This window comes from Tenrec ecaudatus, chromosome 9 (assembly GCF_050624435.1).
Source record: "Tenrec ecaudatus isolate mTenEca1 chromosome 9, mTenEca1.hap1, whole genome shotgun sequence".
Taxonomy (NCBI): Eukaryota; Metazoa; Chordata; class Mammalia; order Afrosoricida; family Tenrecidae; genus Tenrec; species Tenrec ecaudatus.
In genome coordinates this window covers 125172655-125193571 of record NC_134538.1, presented here as the reverse complement: position 1 = coordinate 125193571, position 20917 = coordinate 125172655, and the positions used below count along the sequence as shown (strand labels likewise).

Below are 20917 nucleotides of genomic sequence, written 5' to 3'. Positions count from 1 at the left end.
CACAGGCATCCCCCCCCCGCCTCCCCCCCCAAGCAACCCCTTCGCCTCACGTTCTTGGCAATCATGTCCTTACTTCTCTCAAACATCTCATCTAGATACGCGATACTGTATAAACTGCATTCTGAAGTGTTGCTTCTATCTGCATTTCAAAGTAGAAACACGCACTGTATGTTGCTTCTTTGTGTCTGCCTTGTGGGTAGCATGCATGTTCACTGGTCCTGATGGCAGGAGTCCAATCACAAATAGCAAGTAGAGTCGTCCACAGTGATACATCTCAAAGCCATACTTTCATCCCACAGGCAAAGACTTTGCCATCCTAAGGTCAACTTTTCACCGTCTCCAGGGAATAGAACCTAATATACCTGAGGCAAGACTGCGTCTTACATCCGTTGGACCATGTTGTCAGGAGAGACCAATCCCTGGAGAAGCACATCGTGCCTGGTGGGTCGACATGGTGGCGGCAACAATGGGCTCAAGCATCGGAAGTTGGGAGGGTGGCACAGAGCTGGGCAGGGGTTCGCTCTGATGTGTGTATGATCGCTATGGATCGGAACCAAGTCCGTGACCCCGAACACAACAGCATCTTTGGTGGCTACCATTCAGTCCGTTCCAGGTGTTGTCAGTGACTTTGTGAAATGCCTTTGTGAAATCAAGACAGATCTTGTGCCCAGGATTTCTCGTTCCCACCGCTCTAGCAGCGTCTGCCAGAGGAGAGCTCGGTAAACGGTTCTGGAATTAATAAATAGGCTGATGCGGTTGTCAGATTCCAGCACTCCCCGCCCCAGCCTTCAAGTAGAGAAATGATTCCTTTAGGCATATGGGGGTCTTGGCATGTGCCTGCAGTTCCTTTACTGTGATTGGCTTCTCCACTTCACAGGTGCTTGAGACATCAGAAGGGACTTGGGAGTGAGGACTCTTCTAGGTGGGCACCATCTACCTGCTGCCAGCACCCACTGGGAAGGAAGTATGATTGTCCAATGAATCACAAGACTGAAGTACTTGAAAATGAGCCTGGCCCATTAAAGAGGGTTTGGGCTTTGCTGGTAGTTAACTCCTCCCCCTCCTTAGCACTCCCAGGAGTGTTGCGGCTGAATTAGTTCTCTGGCTTTTGTGACACTGAATAAGAGAATGGGGAGAGGGAGACCGGATGGCACTGAGTGGCACAGAAGGAAAATGATCACATCTTTCCCAGTTGTAGGCGTCCCTGATCTATTAAACCCAGGAAGTCCGCCACCTAAGGAGTGAGCCACCAAACCCACAAGGGAAAGGCTCCACAGCGAAGACTATTTTCAAACCCTGCTCTGATCTCACAGTTGGCACTATTAACCTGGTTTCCCACCAACTTAAGTAGGTGATACCAGTTACCATATGTATTCATTGCTGGTGAAATCATTTGTCAAAGCCAAAAAAGTAAAGGCCAATTGATCTAGGACCTTGGTTCCCATCCGTGATGGGGCTCTCCGGAGACACTGTCGACTAGAAGGAGGGACTCAGATGGAAGTGATAGGTGTGTTGGGACAACCACGCGGGCAACTATTAGGAATATGAACATGGAGTCTCTTCTCTCCCCACCTTTTAGGATAAACATTAGGATGGCCAAGCAGACACAGGGGAGGGCCAAGGAGACAGCAGGATTCTCAGGTTGAACTCTGAAGAAAAGAAGAGGTTTTGAACTCACATGTGCTTCTACCTCACACATCAGCGTGGAAGTCCAAACAGAGTTTTCACATGAACGTCCTGGGTAGAACCAGGCTATGCACTTGCCTGGAGTGCTGCCTTACAGTATAGTAATTCTGCCCTGGCACCCAGGACACCGTTTCATGGGAAACTGCCTGCTTTGGGGGAGGATGATCGGCTGTGGCATTTCTATTACCATATATTAGAACCCCGGGTGAATGCCACAGCTTTCCTGTGAATTTATCACTGCAATTATAAAGTATATCAACAGGACCATATGATTCACTCTGCAAAAAAAAATTAAACTCGTTTGTTCCAATGTCCATTATATATAGCTTTTCATGGAGGGAGGTATCAAGGCTTTGTGGTTGAAGAAAACTATGTGCATCCCCAGTTCTGGCCTGCAATGAATTCCCTGTACACGATGAAGTGGTTAAACCCCTTCCAAAATGCACTGAAGCACACACATGGAAATCAAAGTATGCCTCATCAATCTACACCAGCCACGCCGTGAAGTTCACAACAATGAGCTGACGGTCTTTGACAGTATCCGGTAAAATTCCACAGGCTTATTTTGACATTTCTTTGTTTGTTTTTATTTTGACACATCAAAGATTTAGTTCATTGAAAAATACTTAACTCCATAAAGGAAAAGCCTAATCGAGATGTCGCTGGGGCTGCTAAGTGCTCCCGAGTCAGTTCCATCTCCGAGTGACCTTACCTACCTCAGAGGGGAACACTGCCTGATATGTCCTGTGCCATCCTCACAATGGTACTTATGCCGGAGTCCATTTTTGCAGCCGCTGTGTCAATCCCTCCTAGCCAGGGTCTTCCTCGCCACTGGCTCTTTACTTCAACAAACACGGCCCCTTTCCAGGGACTGGTCTCTCCTGATACCAAGCTCACAGCACACAAGATTAAGTCTCACCATCCTCACTTCCAAGGGCATTCTGGCTGTACTTCTTCCCAGACAAGTTTGCTTGCTGTCTGGCAGTCCATGGTCCTGCCGACGTTCTTCACCAGCTTCCTCACTGAGAGGCACCAATTTTGCTCGTCTCTCTTATTCAAGGTCCAATGCCTCCTATGCATATAAAGCGATTGAAAACACGATACCCTGGTTTGGGTCAGATTCACCTTAGTCTTCAATGTGACGTCCTGGCTCTGCACTGCTTTAAAATGGCCTCGTACAGCAGATTTGATGTCTTGACTGCTGCTTCCATGGGCATTGTTTGTGGATCCAAGCAAGATGAAATCCTTAATAACTTCAATCTAGTCTCGGTTTATCATAAGGTTACCTACTGGTGCAGTTGTGAGGATCTTAGCTTTCTTGACCTTGAGTTGTCATCCATCCTGAAGGCTGGTGTCTTTGATCTTCATCAGCGAGTGCTTCAAGTCCTCCTCACTGTCGGCAAGCATCACAGGTGTTAATGGGCCCTCCTCGAATCCTGATGCCGTGTTCTCCATGTTCTCCAGACTGTGCGCTCAGCACACAGAACGCTCTAAGTGTGGCGGAAGGATTCACCCCTGACACACACCTCTCCTGATCTTAAACCATGCAGGGTCCCCTTGTTCTGTCTGAATGACGGCCTCTTGGTCCACGTACAGGTTCCACACGGGCACGATTGCGTGATCTGGAATTCCCATTCCTCTCAATGTGCCCCATCGTTTATTCTGATCTGTACAGTTCCATGCCTTTGCATAGCCAGTAGAAAAGTAAGCATCTTTCTGCTGTCCTCTGCTTTCAGTCAACATCCATCTGACGTCTGCTGTGCCACTGCTCAGGCTCCCCTTCTGCTGAATCTGACTTGAATTTATGGCAGCCTCCTGCTGATGTAACCATGACCGACATGGTTGCATGAAACAGGAAGACTTCTGGATTCACACATTCACAGAAACCCACAAGACGTTAAGTTAAAATACGAATAATAAATCTGGAAAGAGATCTTGCAACTCACAACACAAAGAATTGCGTTATTTAAATACAAGGCTTTGACAATTCAATGAGAAAGAGATGAACACCGCAATAGAAAAATTAGCCATTTACAAAAGAAAATACAAATCATTAATAATCAGAAACACATCTAAAATAATCAGGAGATTGTTTTCCTATCAGAATGGAAAAATAAAAAATAACAAATAGAGAACAGACAAGGCTGTGGAGAAATGGTAATCCTCATACTCTGCTGGCAAGTTGTGGTAATTAAAATTTTTTAATGTATATTCCCCCTTTGACAGCAATTTCATCTACATAAATGAGAAGTACATAAATAATGTCTTTTACAGGACTTAGCTCAAGACTGGCCCATCTGAAGTGGAGGTTAAAGATGTCCCAAATGTTTAACGTTTCGAAATTACTCTATCACTCCATCCTCTCTGACATCAGCTCTCCTTTCCCTCCTCTATGTTCTCCTTCCTGCTTCAGGGTTCTGTAATTTGTCATAGCGTCTGACCGAACACACAAACTGCCAAGAAAATGGCTCGTGCAGTTGTGGAGCCTGGCAAGTCTCAAGTCCATGGGTCAGGCATGAGTTGAGAAGATTTTCTTCAATCATACGAGCAGGGGCAAATGAGCCCAAATCAGCAGGTCAGATGACAAGCTGCTAGTTCACAAGGCCCATGGAAACCACAGCATCAGGTCAGAAGAGAGGCCTCTGGCTCAAGTCTTGAAGAGCTAAGGGCTAGACACAGATGACCCTGATGCAGGATCTGAAGCAAGGGACGGAACTTGAGAGAGCATTCCGCTTCAGTGTATGCAAACCACCAGCCCCGAAGATGCCTTGCGTCACGCCTTCGAGAAAGGTAGCACTTACTTACAAGGCAGTTCAAAAACTACGTGGGGAAATACAATGAAAGCAGACTGGAATTTGTCCATAAACTTTGTGAAGCCCCCTCGTACATTCCAGCCTAATCTTGCCTCATTAACCTAAGAAAAAATCCACCCCCAAATGGGACCCTGCCACAGGCATCCAGGCGAGGGCTTACAGTGCACCACAAAGTGGAGGCCTGGGCTACAAGGGTCAAATAGAGCAACTCCCTTGCTCTGAGTCTTTAAACATGATCCTATTAGGTTTGCCCCACTGCAGACTCCATTTACTCAGGCCTTTACCTGAGCCCCTTACTCCTCCTTTAGTCCTTTTTTTCATTTATTTTTCCCCAGAATTTGAAGACTTTATTCTCCTTTTTCAACGTGAGGTTACTCATCCAGTGACATCAAGTCGATTCTAACAGAACTGTGATAGTCTAGATCAATTTCCTTTGTAGGATTAACAATCTCAAAAATCTTCCACTCTACTTCTTTATGCTTCTTTAGATATTTTTGTTTTAAAAAATGTATAATGTATCAATTAGGAGTAAGTTTGGCTGTACCACAGTGACTGAACCAAGAGAGAAGTTTCTTTCTGTCCCACACAAAAGGCGGCGAGGTGGGCAGTGGCGATGCACTCTGCCTGGGCAGCAGCAGTCCCAGGATTGGCTTGGCACCCACTGTCACAGGGCCCAGTATGCTTTGTCAGATCTAATCTGGCACCAAGCTCACTTAACTGTGTGGTTTACAGAGCAAAATATGCAGTCTGATGCCCCAGTAGCATCAATTTTTCAGCTAGAAGTATCTTCACTCTGTCCTCCAAGTCCCATTATTCCTGGGGTCACCCACCATTAGCTGTGACTCCACAGCAGCCAACAACACAAGTTTGTGGTAATTTAAGGCGCTTGTAATTAAAAACTAATATACTTACCTTAGTCAACCAACCAAATCTAAAGGATTCTTCAGAGAGGAATCTAGGGTTAATTTTGCCAGTTTGGGGTTTGGTTTCTCGTTTGTTTCATGCTTGGTCTTGGAATGACTGCAATATTAGGTTTTGCTATAATTAGAAAGCCAACCAAAAGAATAAAATAGATGAACAGATGGAACCTACAGTTGTAAAAACTACCAAGTTCACGATATGCGGTATTGGGAGGAGCATGTCATCGGGAAGTGGCTTCCAACGCACCATCTTGAGAATCCATAAAAACAAAACCTTCTCTATCAAAAGAAGGGGGCTCGGCTCGATAGGAGGACTCGAATCCTCTATATCTAAGTGCAGTGGTTCCTCCTGTTCGTAACTCAGGTCTGCATTATCTTTCATTTGCACATCTTGCTCCTTCAACTCTAAAGATGTGTGGGAGTCCGAAGCTACCATGTCTTCGTCTTCATGTGGAAAGCTACAAATCATGCTGGCTCTACTGGAGGAATCACCATCACTGATCCACAGCCTGTCCACTCCACCTATGTTCTCTTCTCCTTCCTTTTTTTTCTGTCCGAAGAGTTCTTGTCATGTTGAGCTTCTTCACTGTATGGCATTTGTAGTTTAACATTGTTTTATTATTGCCTTCGGCATCCACACATTCCTCCCCATCTTTTTCGAGTATAACACAGGTCCCAAGAGTGTCTTCATACTCCCCAGCAAAGACATAATTGTCCACGTGCATGATAGGCTTCTCAGTGTCAATCCCCAAAATCTTGAAATTATTTTCACATTTTGAGAGAAAGTCTGAATCAATAATTCCTGACAATTCCACCCAAACCAAATGTTCTTCCTCCTCTTCCCACTCCTCACAGCCCCAACTCTCGGCAGACGCCATGATCCCGCCCATTTTTCATTAATTTTGACCCAACTTTTTCCAGCTTGAGAATGGGGCATCAGAGTCAGCTGCTGGGTTAGTCCAAATTGCTAGTAACAAAAATAGTCTCATCAGTGCTTCCACCTCAGTCCACGCCCATTCGTGTTGGGTAGGGTTCTGGGTGAGGTGACGGAGGTGAAAGACTGCCGGGTTATCTCGACTCTAGACCGTACAGCACTATCCACTGCCAACCCCAAGGGTAACTCCTCCCATCAGGCTCTTGGGAATTCTGACATACACATTCAGGGGTATGGTCACAGTGTCTGGCTTAGTTTCTTGCTTCTGCAACTCACAGGTGCAGCTTCTGGCAGGAAAAGCGATGCGGGGGGACGTACAGAACAACCACACATTGGCACCAGCATCCTTCCCCGTCCCCGCCTCCCCAGATCTCCCTAAGAAATGTAGGAGCCTATCCACTGGTGACAGTCGCTTTGTCTCCCTCATGGTGAGTGTGAGCGGTGGAGAGTGTGAGCGGTGGTGAGTGTGAGCAGTGGAGAGTGTGAGCAGTGGAGAGTGTGAGCAGTGGAGAGTGTGAGCGGTGGTGATTGTGAGCGGTGGAGAGTGTGAGCGGTGGAGTGTGAGCGGTGGTGAGTGTGAGCGGTGGAGAGTGTGAGCGGTGGAGAGTGTGAGCGGTGGTGAGTGTGAGCGGTGGAGAGTGTGAGCGGTGGTGAGTGTGAGTGGTGGTGAGTGTGAGCGGTGGAGTGTGAGCGGTGGTGAGTGTGAGCGGTGGTGTGAGCGGTGGTGAGTGTGAGCGGTGGTGTGAGCAGTGGAGAGTGTGAGCGGTGGAGAGTGAGCGGTGGTGAGTGTGAGCAGTGGAGAGTGTGAGCAGTGGAGAGTGTGAGCGGTGGTGCGTGTGAGCGGTGGTGAGTGAGCAGTGGAGAGTGTGAGCAGTGGTGTGAGCAGTGGAGAGTGTGAGCGGAGAGTGTGAGCGGTGGCGAGTGTGAGCGGTGGCGAGTGTGAGTGGCGGAGAGTGAGCAGTGGAGTGTGAGCAGTGGTGAGCAGTGGTGAGTGTGAGTGGTGGAGAGTGTGAGCGGTGGCGAGTGTGAGCGGTGGCGAGTATGAGCGGTGGCTAGTGTGAGCGGTGGAGAGTGTGAGCATGTACTCATGAGGCTGTGGTCCGTCCCAAAGTTTACCACTTTGGGGTAGTATGCAACACTTCATACTCATATTCATTGAATAGGAACATTCTTGGACCGTGGTTGCACCATGTGGGCTGTAAAGTGTGTTCCTCGTTCTGAAGAAATACAACTTGGAGGCTGAAATGGACACAGTAGCTTCTTTCCATCAATACTGGCCTCAGGGTCCACTTACACACCTTCAGTGTTGTAGCAGGTACAATGAGCAGTCCTCAATGAGACACTGTATCTAGAGCAATAACACTGCTTCATACAACATCTGTTTAAATCTCGCCGTTCACATCCAAACATTCACTACTGCATTTTGAATGACGGATTTGGGCATTACCATAGATCCAGTTCTCGTGTCCAGCAGCCCAAGGACTCTTCCCCACCTCTGGGCCATTTCCCCCACACATTTGCAGATAGCCTTGGGTCTCCTGTTAAGGGTTGGCCCCTTTGTCAATTCTTAGATGGATCAACTAGCTGAACATTTGTTTCAAATGGTCCTAGATGCGGGTTCCCTTCATCAAATTCATCCCGACTGGGGTAAAAAGAATGGCCTTGAATCCATCAATGTCCACTGTGTTCTGAAGCAAAACCAGTGACAGTTGTATGCATACAGGAAGAGATTTATATCAAGAGTGCTGTGGCGGTGAGTGTACAATTCTCCTTGATATGATAGGACAATTGAACTCTTGAATTGATCTGTAAATTATGTGCCAATAAAAGTGTTGAGATAGATAGATGGACAGATAAGAGCGAGCAATGGCTCACACAGTTGTAGACGTGCCCAAATTCAGTCCAGTTCAAGTCCGTGGGTCCTGTACAGCTACAGCTGACAAACAAGAAGCGGTAGATGAAGCAGGAAGACCACAGGCTGGTGGATGTAGAGCTAAATGAATCCATGATCTACCAAATGAATCCATTTGCTGATGGCTCGTGGGATAGGAGGGCAAACTAACAGGAAGTTGATGAACCAGATGCAGGATAGCCAGCTTTCACACACTCTTCATTTAGACTACGAGTAGGTCACCCTGAGGGAACCCTCCCCTAATTCTACCAAGCCTGTAACTAGATTAAGGACATTTAGTCTTCCCACAACTGCTTATCTGCTTCACAGAAGATCCCATCATGGAGTCGCCCACACTAAGTCAGATCACCTTCTGGGAGAATCCTAGCCCACCCAAGTTGACCTAAGACCTAGCAATCACAGTAACCATTTGAGAATCTCCAATCTGCTGGGTAAATTCTTCCCCACTGTTTCTTTCATTCTCCTCTGAGTCGCCTGTAAGTTTCGTGCATCCATAAGACCCTTGTGTTGAAGCTATGCTGATAGATCTGACCCAGCTTCTCAGGTTGTTGCTTTGTCCCACAGTAACACAGTTACAGGGGTGCCTATGGAGAAGGGGTTCCTTGGATTACCAAAGCTGCCATCACCTGTGCAAGGGTGAACATCCTGATCACCACAAATCCACTCATTATCAAAGAAAGCACGTGTGCATTGCAGGGACCTCGTGTTCACCACAAAGCTCTTCCACCCGGCCCCTAAATGCAGCATCTGAGCCACTCCCTCTGCAGAGTTCCTTAGGGAGGGGACAGGGGCCGCTTCCTTCTCAGGCAAAAGGAATCTCATTGCAAGCCTTAACCTGCTGTCTAACTGGATCTTGTATCATCATCCAGGACGATTCCATAGTAAATGGTGGATCGTGCATGAAGCCAAATTTACTCTTCCACTCTGTAGCATTCAAACTAAACATCAAACCATACCCAACCCACTGCCATTAAGTCAACGCTGGCTCACAGTCACACACACACACACACACACACGGGTTTCCAAGACTATAACTGTTTACAGGAGTGGAAAGCCGTCTTTCTCCTGAGAAGCTGCTGGGTGGTTTCAAACTGCCGACCATGCGGATTGCAGCCCCGTGCATAACAACCACACCACTAAACACACACTGCCTCTAAATTAGTCCCTCTAGAAATCCATTTCAGTGACCGTTCCTCAGGACACTGACAATGCACTCTATGCCCTAGTTCCCAGTTTCAAAGTTGTTGTTGTGTTTTGTTTTTTGTGTGTGCTTTTTTTCCCATTCCCCTCCCAGTTTACCTTCCTGGTAACAGTGGTTGCAGGGGTCCTTCCTGTGGTTACGAACAGTTTTCCCTTTCTGAAGTGAGCAGGTGTAGCCCTGACCCGGTGCTATAATCCACCCCTCCATCCTTCCCGCCGCTGCAGCCACTCGGAATAAGCAAGGCCTTTCCTGATGGCTGCTGCCAGGTGCTGTCAAGCCAGTGACGGCTCGTCGTGACCCATGTCCAACAGAATGAAAGTGCGGGGCCTCCGGTGTCCTCAGAATCTCTCCTCTCCTCGAGCTCCTGGTTGCCACCACGGAGGCAATCTGTCTCTGAGAGGGTGTTCCCCACTGCACCGAGTGCGATGGCCTTCTCCAGGGACCGATCCTTTCTGCTAACATGTCCAAAGAACACGCGACAAAGTGTCACCCTCCGGCTTCTGTGGAGTATTCCGGCTGTGCTTCCAGCACCGATGCGTGTGCGCTTCCGGCAGTTCGTGGCATATTCAATATTCCTGCCAACACCTTCATTCACCTGTAGCGACTTTTCTCTGGTCTTCTGTATTCATTGCCTGGCTTGTGCATACACATGAGGCAGGAAGTTACTAATAATTCTGCAGGGACTAACAGGATTTACCACTCCATGTCCACATCCAACCAGCCCGTGCCTCGATGTTAGGTGCACCAGACCTACAGGTACTTCCTTGGGTACCCGCCTGTGCCTGGGCGCCTCTGCCACACAACAGCTGCTTCAATTCAAAGGTTCCTCAGTTTCCTGTTTGCCCTCTTTATCCCCCAAGACCCTAGTAAGTCAGGCCCTATTGCAGCAAATCCCATCATTCTGACACCAATTTCATGAATAATTTCCTTGAGAAAGATCACTATCAAGCTGGTCCTTATAAGGATATCTCAAATGTCCAACTTTTCCACACTACCCTGGCACCCATCACCTCTGATAGCAGCTACTACGACCTCGCTCAGTGGGCTCCCTCCCGGCTTCGGGCTCTATAATTCACTGCTCCACAAAGTATATTTTAAACATGTGATTAGACACAAAGAAAGATTTAACAGCCCAAAGTACTCGTTACACCGTGGTTTATATATATACATATGCATTTTTAATTTGAAACAACCTAAACGATAATAAACTCCAAATACGGGATTAGTTAAATACATTGTAGTTTAAGAACAGCCATTCATTAGCATAACAGGAGCCCTGGTGGCAGAGTGGATCACACCTGGGGCTGCTAATCACAAGGTAAGCAGTTTGAAACTGCCTGCCACTCCGTGGGAGAAAGCTGAGGCTTTCTACTCCCATAAAAAGTTACAGTCTCGAAAACCCACAGGGTCAGTTCTAGCCTGTCTTATAAAGTCAACCTGAGTCAAGTTCAGCGAGTTAGTTTTTCTTCATTGGAGTACTCTGTAATCTTTAAAACTAATTTCGCAAGTGATCATATTGACATATATGTATGAACCCTATTGTGCATTTCTAAATATGTAATATTGTGTGGTATGTTTGCATCCATAACTAGGTATGTATGTGAGGGGCGACAGTCCCAGAAAAGTTGCTTGATTTGGAGATTAAGTATCTCTAAGTGTATTAATCTAATGCACTATATTATAACTTTGTCCAAACATATACATTTGTTTCTGGATTTATGGTAGCCTCTTTTATCTTATTCATGCTGTTTGCATGTCTTCTGACACTTCTGCAGTGATCGTCTTATAAATGTGGAAGAAAAATACCACCATTTTTAAAAACCAGAGTGCGCACGTGAGTAAATGCTCCCAGCATCCCGGCTGGCCACGAACGATTCCTAGGATACGCGAAAGAGCCCAAAGTGGATCGTTTAGCATTAGGGCAGTCATATAATTTATCATCCAAACCAGGGCAATTTTGAGACTGAGTGGGAAGCTATTAATAACCGTGCAGGGACAACCAGCATAAAGTGGGACTCCCTAGGCAAACACAGATGTGGCGTCAGCCTACTTAGAATGAAAGGTTTGCTTCATCATCTCGGAGAACAAACCAGTGTTAAAAGGGTTAGAGCAGCGGTTCTCAACCTGTGGGTCGCGACCCCTTGGGGGGGTTATCAAACGACCCTTTCACAGGAGTTACCCAATTCATAACAGTAGCAAAATTACAGTGATGAAGTAGCAATGAAAATAATGTTATGGTTGGGGGGTCACCACACATGAGAAACTGAAAGGTCACGCATAAGGAAGGTTGAGAACCCCTGTGTTAGAGGGTAAACCACACACGCAGAAAACAACCCTTTCACCAGTAGGTTCGGTGTAATTTCTAAATATGCCAGGGCAGATGGCTAAGGAATCTTGAAAAGTGCATCTTTGCCACCTAACTAGCTCATTTGGATCAATAGAACCCTAATTTTAGAGATTTGTTCTCAATAAAATGTATTTCTCAAAGAAATATGCCACTTGGCTCGAAGCATGGCTGTCCTACTACCCAGCCTCTCCCTCGTTTACAGTCGACTTTAATCTTGGAAACCCTGTGTGACGCTGTCACACTCTTGATGGCAACTCCCTCATGACTTCACTGGTTTTCCACTAAGGACTTTGTTTAGGGAACCCATGATTTCTGTGCCCCTAGGCTCTTACTTCTGATGGCCACTGTTCCCCTCTGCCACTGCTGGGTCACTCTGGCCACGAGCTATTTATAGCCACCCAGCCTTGCAGGGCCCAGCTCAGGTTTCTCCTCTCTGCCACGCGCGGCTGCCCACCACAGCACTATCTGCTCCTCCGGGAGAGCTGGTCCTCCAGATACCCATCGCACGGGCATCTGCCTCAAGCCGAGTTCCTCCCGAGAAGTCATGCTCAGTCTCTGTACCGCACGGCATCTGGCACAGGGCCAGGCAAGGCGCGCCCATCAACATCTTATAAAAAAATTTCATCAAATCAACTCACTCATGAACACACCATGTGTCTGAGTAGACCTGTGTTCCACGGGGATTTCAATGGCTGATTGTTGGGGACGCATGCAGAGGCTTTAAAAAGTCCGTTGAAAAATGGATGTAAGGGATCATAGGACTTTCCCCTGAACTTGTCAAAGCCCCTTCACTGATCTCCAGCCACCCAGCCACCCTTCTTTGGAGGCACCTCAGTATAAATTGGAACTTTCCATCTTTCATTTGGCAGCCAAGAACATCAACCATTGGCAAACCCGGGGGGTCCATTCCGATCATAAAATGGGAATTGTAATCCCGTCATCCACCACACCACACCCCAACCCAAACAGAGGGAGCGACTAGGCACCGTGAGCAGGAATGCTCTCATTATCCAGATTCCCTGAGACCCGGGGATTTGCAGAGAAAGAGAAAAGGCAATCAAGGAGACTTTTTCTCTCTTTGAAAGCACCAGGAAAGATGCTCTGCAGCACCTGGTAGACCCAGGACGCAGTTCAAACAGAATAGTGCCGAGAAAGAGGGAGGGGGCGGGGGTGGTGCACAGGTAGGCAGGGAAAAGCTGGGGCAGGCGCTGCGGACACTTAAAAGGCTGTCACTGCCAGCTCGTAGTATTTGACTTGTATTTGGATTCTCCGGTGCAGGGCCAACGTGGCACGTCTCACTCGATCAATTCTCCAACATCTGCTTTACTCTCCTAAGGCTCCAGCACCTGCCGTTACTTGGCATTGATTACAACCTAAGCAACACACTTGCTAAATCAACTGGGGGTCAATCTATAACTGGAACGGTCCTCTCTGCACCTCCCTGCTGCCAAGTTTATTAAACTATATTCATGCCAGTGTGCTTTCCTCTGCGCCAGGCTTAAGGTGACCGCAGCTTTCACAGAAGTGGGACAAATGAAACGAGAGACCAGGCCCCTTCTTTATTCCAAGACCCAAGGCACGGTCTTCTCACACAGGAGCAGCTCCCTGCTGGGAAGTCTGCCAGCTGGGGTGCATTACCTGTAACCCGCATCACGCTGCAGTGCTGATTTCCAGTCACACACAGAGCTGGCCAGGGAGAGCAGGCCCTGGTCAAGCCAACGTCCAACTTTTGGTTGCACAGTCAGCGTTTACGGACAAAGACGCATCCTGACACCGTCCCTTTTGATAGTCCACGTGGTGCCTTTGGGAGCTTTAAAAACAGGCCCCGTGCTTCCGTCTAACAGTGGACTCCTGATTTTGTTAGAACTAGCCACTTGACTGCCATCTGTCGTGGAACCTGTCAGAGTCAATCCATGAAGCCTGTGATGTGAATGGTCCCTTGGAGGGGACCCAGTTGTGCCATGCACAGCTTACTCAGCGGCCCCTGGCTATGGGTTTGAAAACTTTGGAAGATAAGTCACCAGGGAGGCCTCTCTGGGGGCAACAGTAATTCATGGCAACAAGGGTGAGCACCCCAATCCAGAAAGTTGGACTGGCTGGTGTGACCAGGACCCGGGACCGTGTCTCCCTCAGGGAAACGGTGCAGACAGTGGAAATCTTCCAACCTGTACACGCACTCCTTCTGTGGCATGAACACGAAGAATCGAACCGTGGGCCCTGGCCCACAGCACCCCTGTGCAGTCCCACCGAATCCAGGAGACGGAAGAGCCTGAAGGCCAGTAGAGGCTGCTCTATGTAAAATGCCCTGGCCTATAATAAAAGAATCAATGTACATGACCAAAAAAGAAGAAAAAGAAATAAGCAGACCAACACTGGGAAGGAGCCACGTTTTAATTTGGCTCACATCTGAGCCTCGGTTTCCTTATCTGTAAATTGGGACTGATAAGGACCACGGAGGAGAATGTCTTTGTAGTGGAGTAGGTAAGCTCACTCACAGCCACTGAGTCAATTCTCACCCAAAGCAACCCTACAGGGCAGACTAGAACTCCTGAAGCTGTGGGCTTTTAAGGGAGCAGAAAGCCTTTCTCTCCCATGGAGAACTAGTGGGTTCAAACTGCTGCCCTGTGCCCTGACATATAACCCACTAAAGCAGGAGTCTGAATTATGCAGAGAATAATTACTTGACATGATGGCCACATACTAATTGCATCGGCAGGAGAGCTTATGGTCATTTTTTCTTTAGCTCAACAAACAGTAATCGTCCAAGAATGAAAGATGGGTCTTAACATGAAACAACGAAGGAGACTTTGGGCTTTCGGAGTAGCGATGAGGAATCTCACAGCCCCTACCCTGCTCTTCTCGCTGGATTTCTGTAAGGTCACACAAGCCCACCATGACAAAATAGTTGACTCCGTTAGGAGCGCATTCTCTGGAAATGAAAACCCTGGTCTCTGTCAGGGTTCTCCATGTTAGCAGGACTATTTGGGGTCAGATAGTTCTTTTTTTCTAGGGCAGGGGCTGGCAAACGTTTCAGACGGAAGAGGCAATCCTGTCCTTCACAACAAGTTTTTAAAAAATTGATTCAAAAGCTAGAAATATATTTATACAAACGAAATTCGTGGAAAAATGTCTCCAGTTTTGCAACATGGATCTATATAGACATTGAGATTTATAGCCTTATTGTCGCCCATGAGAAGTGGTCCTGTATAAGCAAGTTAACCTCTAACCTGTGAAGGCCGGCAGAGTTCTGCCAGTGTTGTGGGTGAGCTTAAAGGCGCTGAGTTTCTATTTTCTGTCACATAGATAAAATACAAACGCTGACCTTTACTTCAGAATTCCTCCCTTAGGAGTAGATTTGGAGATGAGCTGAAAGAAGGCATTGGATTGGGGTTAACCTGAGACACCAGGGCTTAGGCACCCTCCTCTTCACGGGATGTCAGCACCTCCCCGGGTCCTGGGATGGCCACTTTCTCTCGAGTAATGTGCAGTGACCACACAGCTCTGGCACGGAATTAGGCCCTCGCAGCCTGACAACCGGGACTCTGGGTGGGCACGCCCGGCTCGTCACTTGGTTTCCCACAGCACAACTACCAACGGCCCAGTCGTCTGATAAAATAGCTCAGGGGAAAGCAAAGAGATGACAACCAGAAATCCTTCCAACTGTGTGCTTGGTTCAAAGGGTTCCCTGGTAAGCTCATTTACCCGACGGAAATACGGTTGCAGACTGACATGATGTGATACTTCTTTTGATCTCTTGACGGCTGCTTCCATGAGCACTGAGTGTGGAGCCAAGCAAGATAAAATCCTTGGCAACGTCAACATGGTCTCCATTGATCACGAGGCTACCTATTGGTCCAGTTGTGAGGATTTCGGTCTTCCTTACATTGAACTGTCATCCATCCAGAAGGCTGTGGTCCTAGATCTTCATCAGCAAGGGCTTCAATTCCTCTTCATGTTCAGCAAGCAAGGCTGAGTCACGTGCAGACTACAGGTGTTAGCACACCTCCATCCAACCCTGATGCCACACGCTTCTTCATACAGCGCGGCTTCTCTGACCACCACCTGTCTTGTCAGTTTGTCGTTGGGTGTGGCTGTGATGCTGGCAGTGGCGTTACTGGTATTTCACACGTCAGCAGGGTCACCCAAAGGTAACAGGTTTCAGCGGAGCTTCCAGACAAAGAACAGACAATGAAGAAGGGCTTGGCTTCCTACTTGGGAGGAAGCAGTCTCTGAGAACCTTATGAGATGCTACCTGGTTCCACAGAAGTCGCACTGGACGTGCTGGCAGTGGGCTTGGGCTTGCTGCTGGTTCCCACCCAGGAGGTCTACTGGCCCCACATCAAACGGGCCAGAGTCTCCTCTGAGGATGGGAGCAGTCACTGGACACCACTGGCCGCATGTTACAGATACTGCTGGGAAGCATCACCCAATCCCTTTTGACTCAGCGACCCTGAGTGGCAGAGGGTTTCCACACTGCCACCTTTACAGGAGGGAGGGGAGCACTAGGCCTTTCTTTCTCAGAGCTGCCAACTGTTCAGTTAGCCGGGTTTGAAGTGCCAACCGTTCCGTTAGCGGCTGGTTGCTCGCTTAGCTAAATCCAGAATGGATTTCCCGTCCCCTCCAACAAGATCACAATAAAATAAGAGTCACGAAAGCCGTAGGGAATTGGTACGGGAAAGGGCAATTGACATGATAGAACAGAAAAGAGAGCCCAGAAACAGACCCACATATGTGAGAACTGAATTCTACGACAGATCCGTAAGGGCAAATTCATCAATATGCAATGCTGAGGCAAATAGCTGTTTGGGGAAAGATCAGAAATTAATATTTTATCCCATATCATTAACTATAAAATGTCACATAGATGAGAAATCCAAAAGTAAAAATAAAAACCAACACAAGAAAATATGATGTGATTTTATGACCAGTAAGACAAGAAAGCACAAGACCTCCGAGAAGCACCAGATCAGACTAGTAAAAAATCTACTAGTCCAAAGTAAAAGAAAGTACAGAAGACACCATCAACAACGGCAGAAGAAAAGCAACAAGCTCTAAAAAGCTAGTGTTTTAAGCAGATGAAGCCTCCACACCTCACGTCTATAGAGAATCCCTGCAAATCAAGAGATATTTAAAATACCAATGACCAATATCAAAAGGCACAGCCATTTATAGACGGAAAGCAAGAACACAAGAAAAACTCCAAAATACACTAGAAGTGAGAGAGGCGCACATTAAATATGATTTTGTTTTCCTTTGCTCAAAATATAGGCAAAAATTAAAACCTCTGCAAAAGTGCAGCATTAATGTGGTTGTGAGGAAACAGGCGCGCTCCTAAACTACCAGGAGGACTACAAGTTAGTCTGCATTTCAGGAGCCAGTCAGATGGCGTTAAGAATGGCCAGCAACTCTGCTGAGTGAGAGCAGAGATGCTGACTGGTCTCCCATTGGTGAAGCAACAACTGGAAACGTACATACCTATCTGTCCAAGAAGAGCCTTGGCTGTGCGGTGGTCAAGCACTTGGTTGCTCATTGAAAGGTCAGGGTATGAACCCACCACTGGCCTCGCAGGAGCAGGCCTGGTGATCTGCTCCCCCTAAGATTGATTTCCGACTGCCACCCAGTAGATTCTGACCCACTGCAAGCCTGCAGGACAGAGGAGAACTGCCCCGGCGGTTTCTGAGGTTCGTCGACTTGATGGCAGTGGACTGCCACCTCTTTCCCCTGTGAAGCAGCTGGTAGGCTCAACCTGCTGACTCTTCAAAGTGACCAGGCACTTTGACCACAGGGCCACCAAAGCTCGCTCCCATAAAGATTACAGGCTGGGGACATCGGCTGGGCCACCAAGGGTCTTTCTAGGAGTGGGAATTGACTTGCTGGTACACCACAGAAGCAGCAACAAGAGACTAGGTCAATAGATTCTGTCGTAATATGTGTAGAATATTACACAGCTGTTAACAAGAATAAAATGTTTTCACATGTAATGACAGTATACTTACGCTTCTTCAAGACACTGCTGAATGAAAAAAGGAAGTTAAAAGAAATGTCTACAAAATGATGCTATTTAAAAAATTAAATGAAAAACACAGGCAAAGCATTAACAATCCCACCTAGGGAAAGGAAGCTATGGCAGGTAAATGCATTAAAAATGCTATTTAACAAAAACAAGCCTGCCAACCCAGAGGTAAGAGAGGAAACCATGCTTCAAAAGGGAAATAAAGGAGACACCCTGCCCCCGCCCCCACCCCGTCTCTGTTGTCTTAAAAATCTTATGGTGAGAACAAGTCCGTGCATGACTTTTTGAAATGCAATATTGTTCCCCTTACAAAATAAAAATGAATAAACTTTCCTGAAGAACATAATGTGCAGACACACTGCACTGCTTCCTAAGACAGTCATTCACACCACCAGGCACAGGCAGCTTTGTCTTCACCCGCTGGGCTGAGCGGGGCCCTTTGCATAACAAAAAGGTCTTGCAGGTCTCTGGGGAACAAAGGGGTGTTTACTCTACCCTGTGACCATTTTGTGGGAGAAAGTGGTGGCCGGCTGCTTCTGTAAAAATGTACCGCCTTAGAAAGCCCAAGGGGCGGCTCTCCTCTGTCCATAGGGTCCCAACTGATTGGAAGGCAATGACTTGGCTGTTTTGTTTTTTGGAGTTCAATCCCAGAGGAAGTCTCGGGCAGCAAAAGTCTAATACACATAATTGAGGCAGGCCTCTGCCCAGCAAAGAGAAGACCCGTGCTGCTTCCTTCCGAGGCAGAAGGGCGGTCGTCAGAGCAAAGCTCCTAAGGTCAGGGCCATCCTGTTCTGACCGGCAGCTGCTTGTCACTCCGGGTGACGGCCGGTCCGGGTGTCATCCGAGTGACCGCTGTAGCTCTCTGCGGTATGCAAGGCCCTATGCCGGGGCTCATGGCCAGACTTGCATTTAGACATCACCTCAACCCTCCACAAGAATCTTAGCCCATCTCTACGGGTGAGGAAACTGAGGGTTGGTGAGATTAAAGGAGGAACTGCCGGGCAAATCTTGAGTCTGCATCTTGGCCTTCACTCTTTGCTGCCCCTTTCAACCACATTAAACAGGGGGGTTTGAAAGGAGGAGTGGGTTTTGCTCCAACCAGTGTGTCTATGTTCATTTTAACTGAGCTTTTCCGCTCTATTGAAGGGGCCCTGGTGGTGTAGTGGTTAAGAGTTGGGCTTCAATCTGCATGCTCGGCAGTTTGAAACTACTAGCAGCTCAGTGGGAGAAAGGTCAGGCTTTCTACTCCCTTAAACAGTTAGTCTCAGAAACCCACAGCAGCGTCGCTCAGCATCAACATTGGTTCAATGGCAATGAAGGGTGTTGAGTCTGTTTTATTTAAATTGAAGTTAAGGGCCCAAGGTGATTTCTAGAACAGGATTGAAGCGTCTTGGATCTGTCCGCCTGTGTAACTGCAGAAGTTCGGAGTGGGGCGGGATCTACCAGCTGGCTGCTTCCAAGGAGCCCCCAGTGACCACAGGGGAATCTGTTGAAATTCCAAGGCAGCTTGATCTCATAATACACTCCTGTGTTAGCTTTTCTGTTCCACTCAGAATGCAAATCTCGTAGCGTCTATTTTGGGGAATGGTGGTTGTGGTTATATTTATTAATAGACTCCAGGTTTGTCCAGATCTTGCAGATGGCCCTAAATGAAATCAATAACCAAGAGCCTGGAATTTGTATTTCCTTCCCACTCCTGTGGCTACTAAGGGGTCTTTGATCCCAGTGCTGCTTTTAATCCAAAAACATGTGAGGGGCCAGGGAAGAGGCAGGCAAAGTTGTCTAACAAGGCAAGGTAGTCGGCACACCTGCCCACCAGATGCCAGGAGCCTTTGTAGAAGGTAAGAACGTATGTAACAAATTTCCCCCCAAAGAGGGGGTGAGGGAAATAAATTTTGAGAAAAGAGTGGCAGATGGGATAGATGGATTCAATTAAGGCAAAGAACATCAGACGGTCCTGGGGATGCCTCATTTTAATGGAACCTGTCATTTCTCCTCCTTGCCTCCAGGTAACTTTCGATGACGTTGAGGCAGGAAGCAGGGTGTGAGCCTCCACCGCAGCAGGAGTTTAATATCCGCAAATGAGGGGGCCAATATTCCCTCTTGTCTTCTTTCTAATAACGCAGTGAAAGCACACATACCTCAGACTAAGTGAAGGCACTTCCACAGAACCCGATGCTATTCAAATTCAATTGAAATTTTCCAGTCATCTCTGTGGAACCCATTTTTTTAATTTGATGTCAGGGAGAGTGTCCTTTTTAATTAAGCCCACCACTGTCCGTTTTCTGAGTAAGCGGCCAAAACAACGAAATATTCGTGTCATTTTATTATTGTCCTAAACATTCATCACGAGGGAAAGGTGGTGTTGTCTTTGTGGGAAGGTTTTCATCACAGACGTTCTACCAGCATGCTTTCTATGGCTGCTTCGCACGTCACTTTGTTCCCACTAAGAATATATAAGACTCCCCTGGCCATGAACAGTATTTGTGAGCATTTACTACTCAAAGGGACTAAAATCTGCCATAAATTTGCCATCTGTACTTAGATTGACCCAAAACTACAGGCATATGCATATAAAGAGGTGTAGGGAGGAAAATGGGAATTCCAGGCTTTGATATTGATTTAACCTTACGGTTTTAGTCACAGGCAAGTACCCGAATACTAGTACCAGATGACCTGTATGTTCATGCAACATGACGTGTGGCAATCAGGTAGTTTAATGAGCAATGCAGTCTTACTTCTGAGGCTCCTGAATGGGAAATTTAATTGACAACCAGGTTGTCTGTCCTTACACATTCAGAGGTGAGTTGCGGTCTGACCAGGCTGGTATGATCAACTCCGTCATCAGAGGAAACAACTGTAGAAGGCTGAGAGTAGAATCTCTAGGATCAGATACCCCATCTTCCAACCATCATAATGCAGGTGCTCATGCAGGTGTGTTCCGATGCCCTGTTAAATCTGACAATGTGTCCCAAGCCTTATTTGGTACGGATGCAGTTTCAGACTGCGGTTCATGCTGTTCCATAGTAAACCCCCCCTCAGCCAGAAGAGATTCAGACTGGGTATCAAACCATAGTCAGGGTCCTAATCC

The 20917-nt window shown here is 47.4% G+C and overlaps 1 long non-coding RNA gene and 1 pseudogene across 2 annotated transcripts in view; both read right to left on the bottom strand.

The window, feature by feature from the left end:
• LOC142457177 (uncharacterized) overlaps positions 1–20917 on the bottom strand; it is a 68416-nt gene that overhangs the window by 41689 nt on the left and 5810 nt on the right. The gene's annotated exons all lie outside the window — the stretch shown is intronic.
• Positions 5641–6297, bottom strand: LOC142456519 (general transcription factor 3C polypeptide 6 pseudogene; annotated as a pseudogene).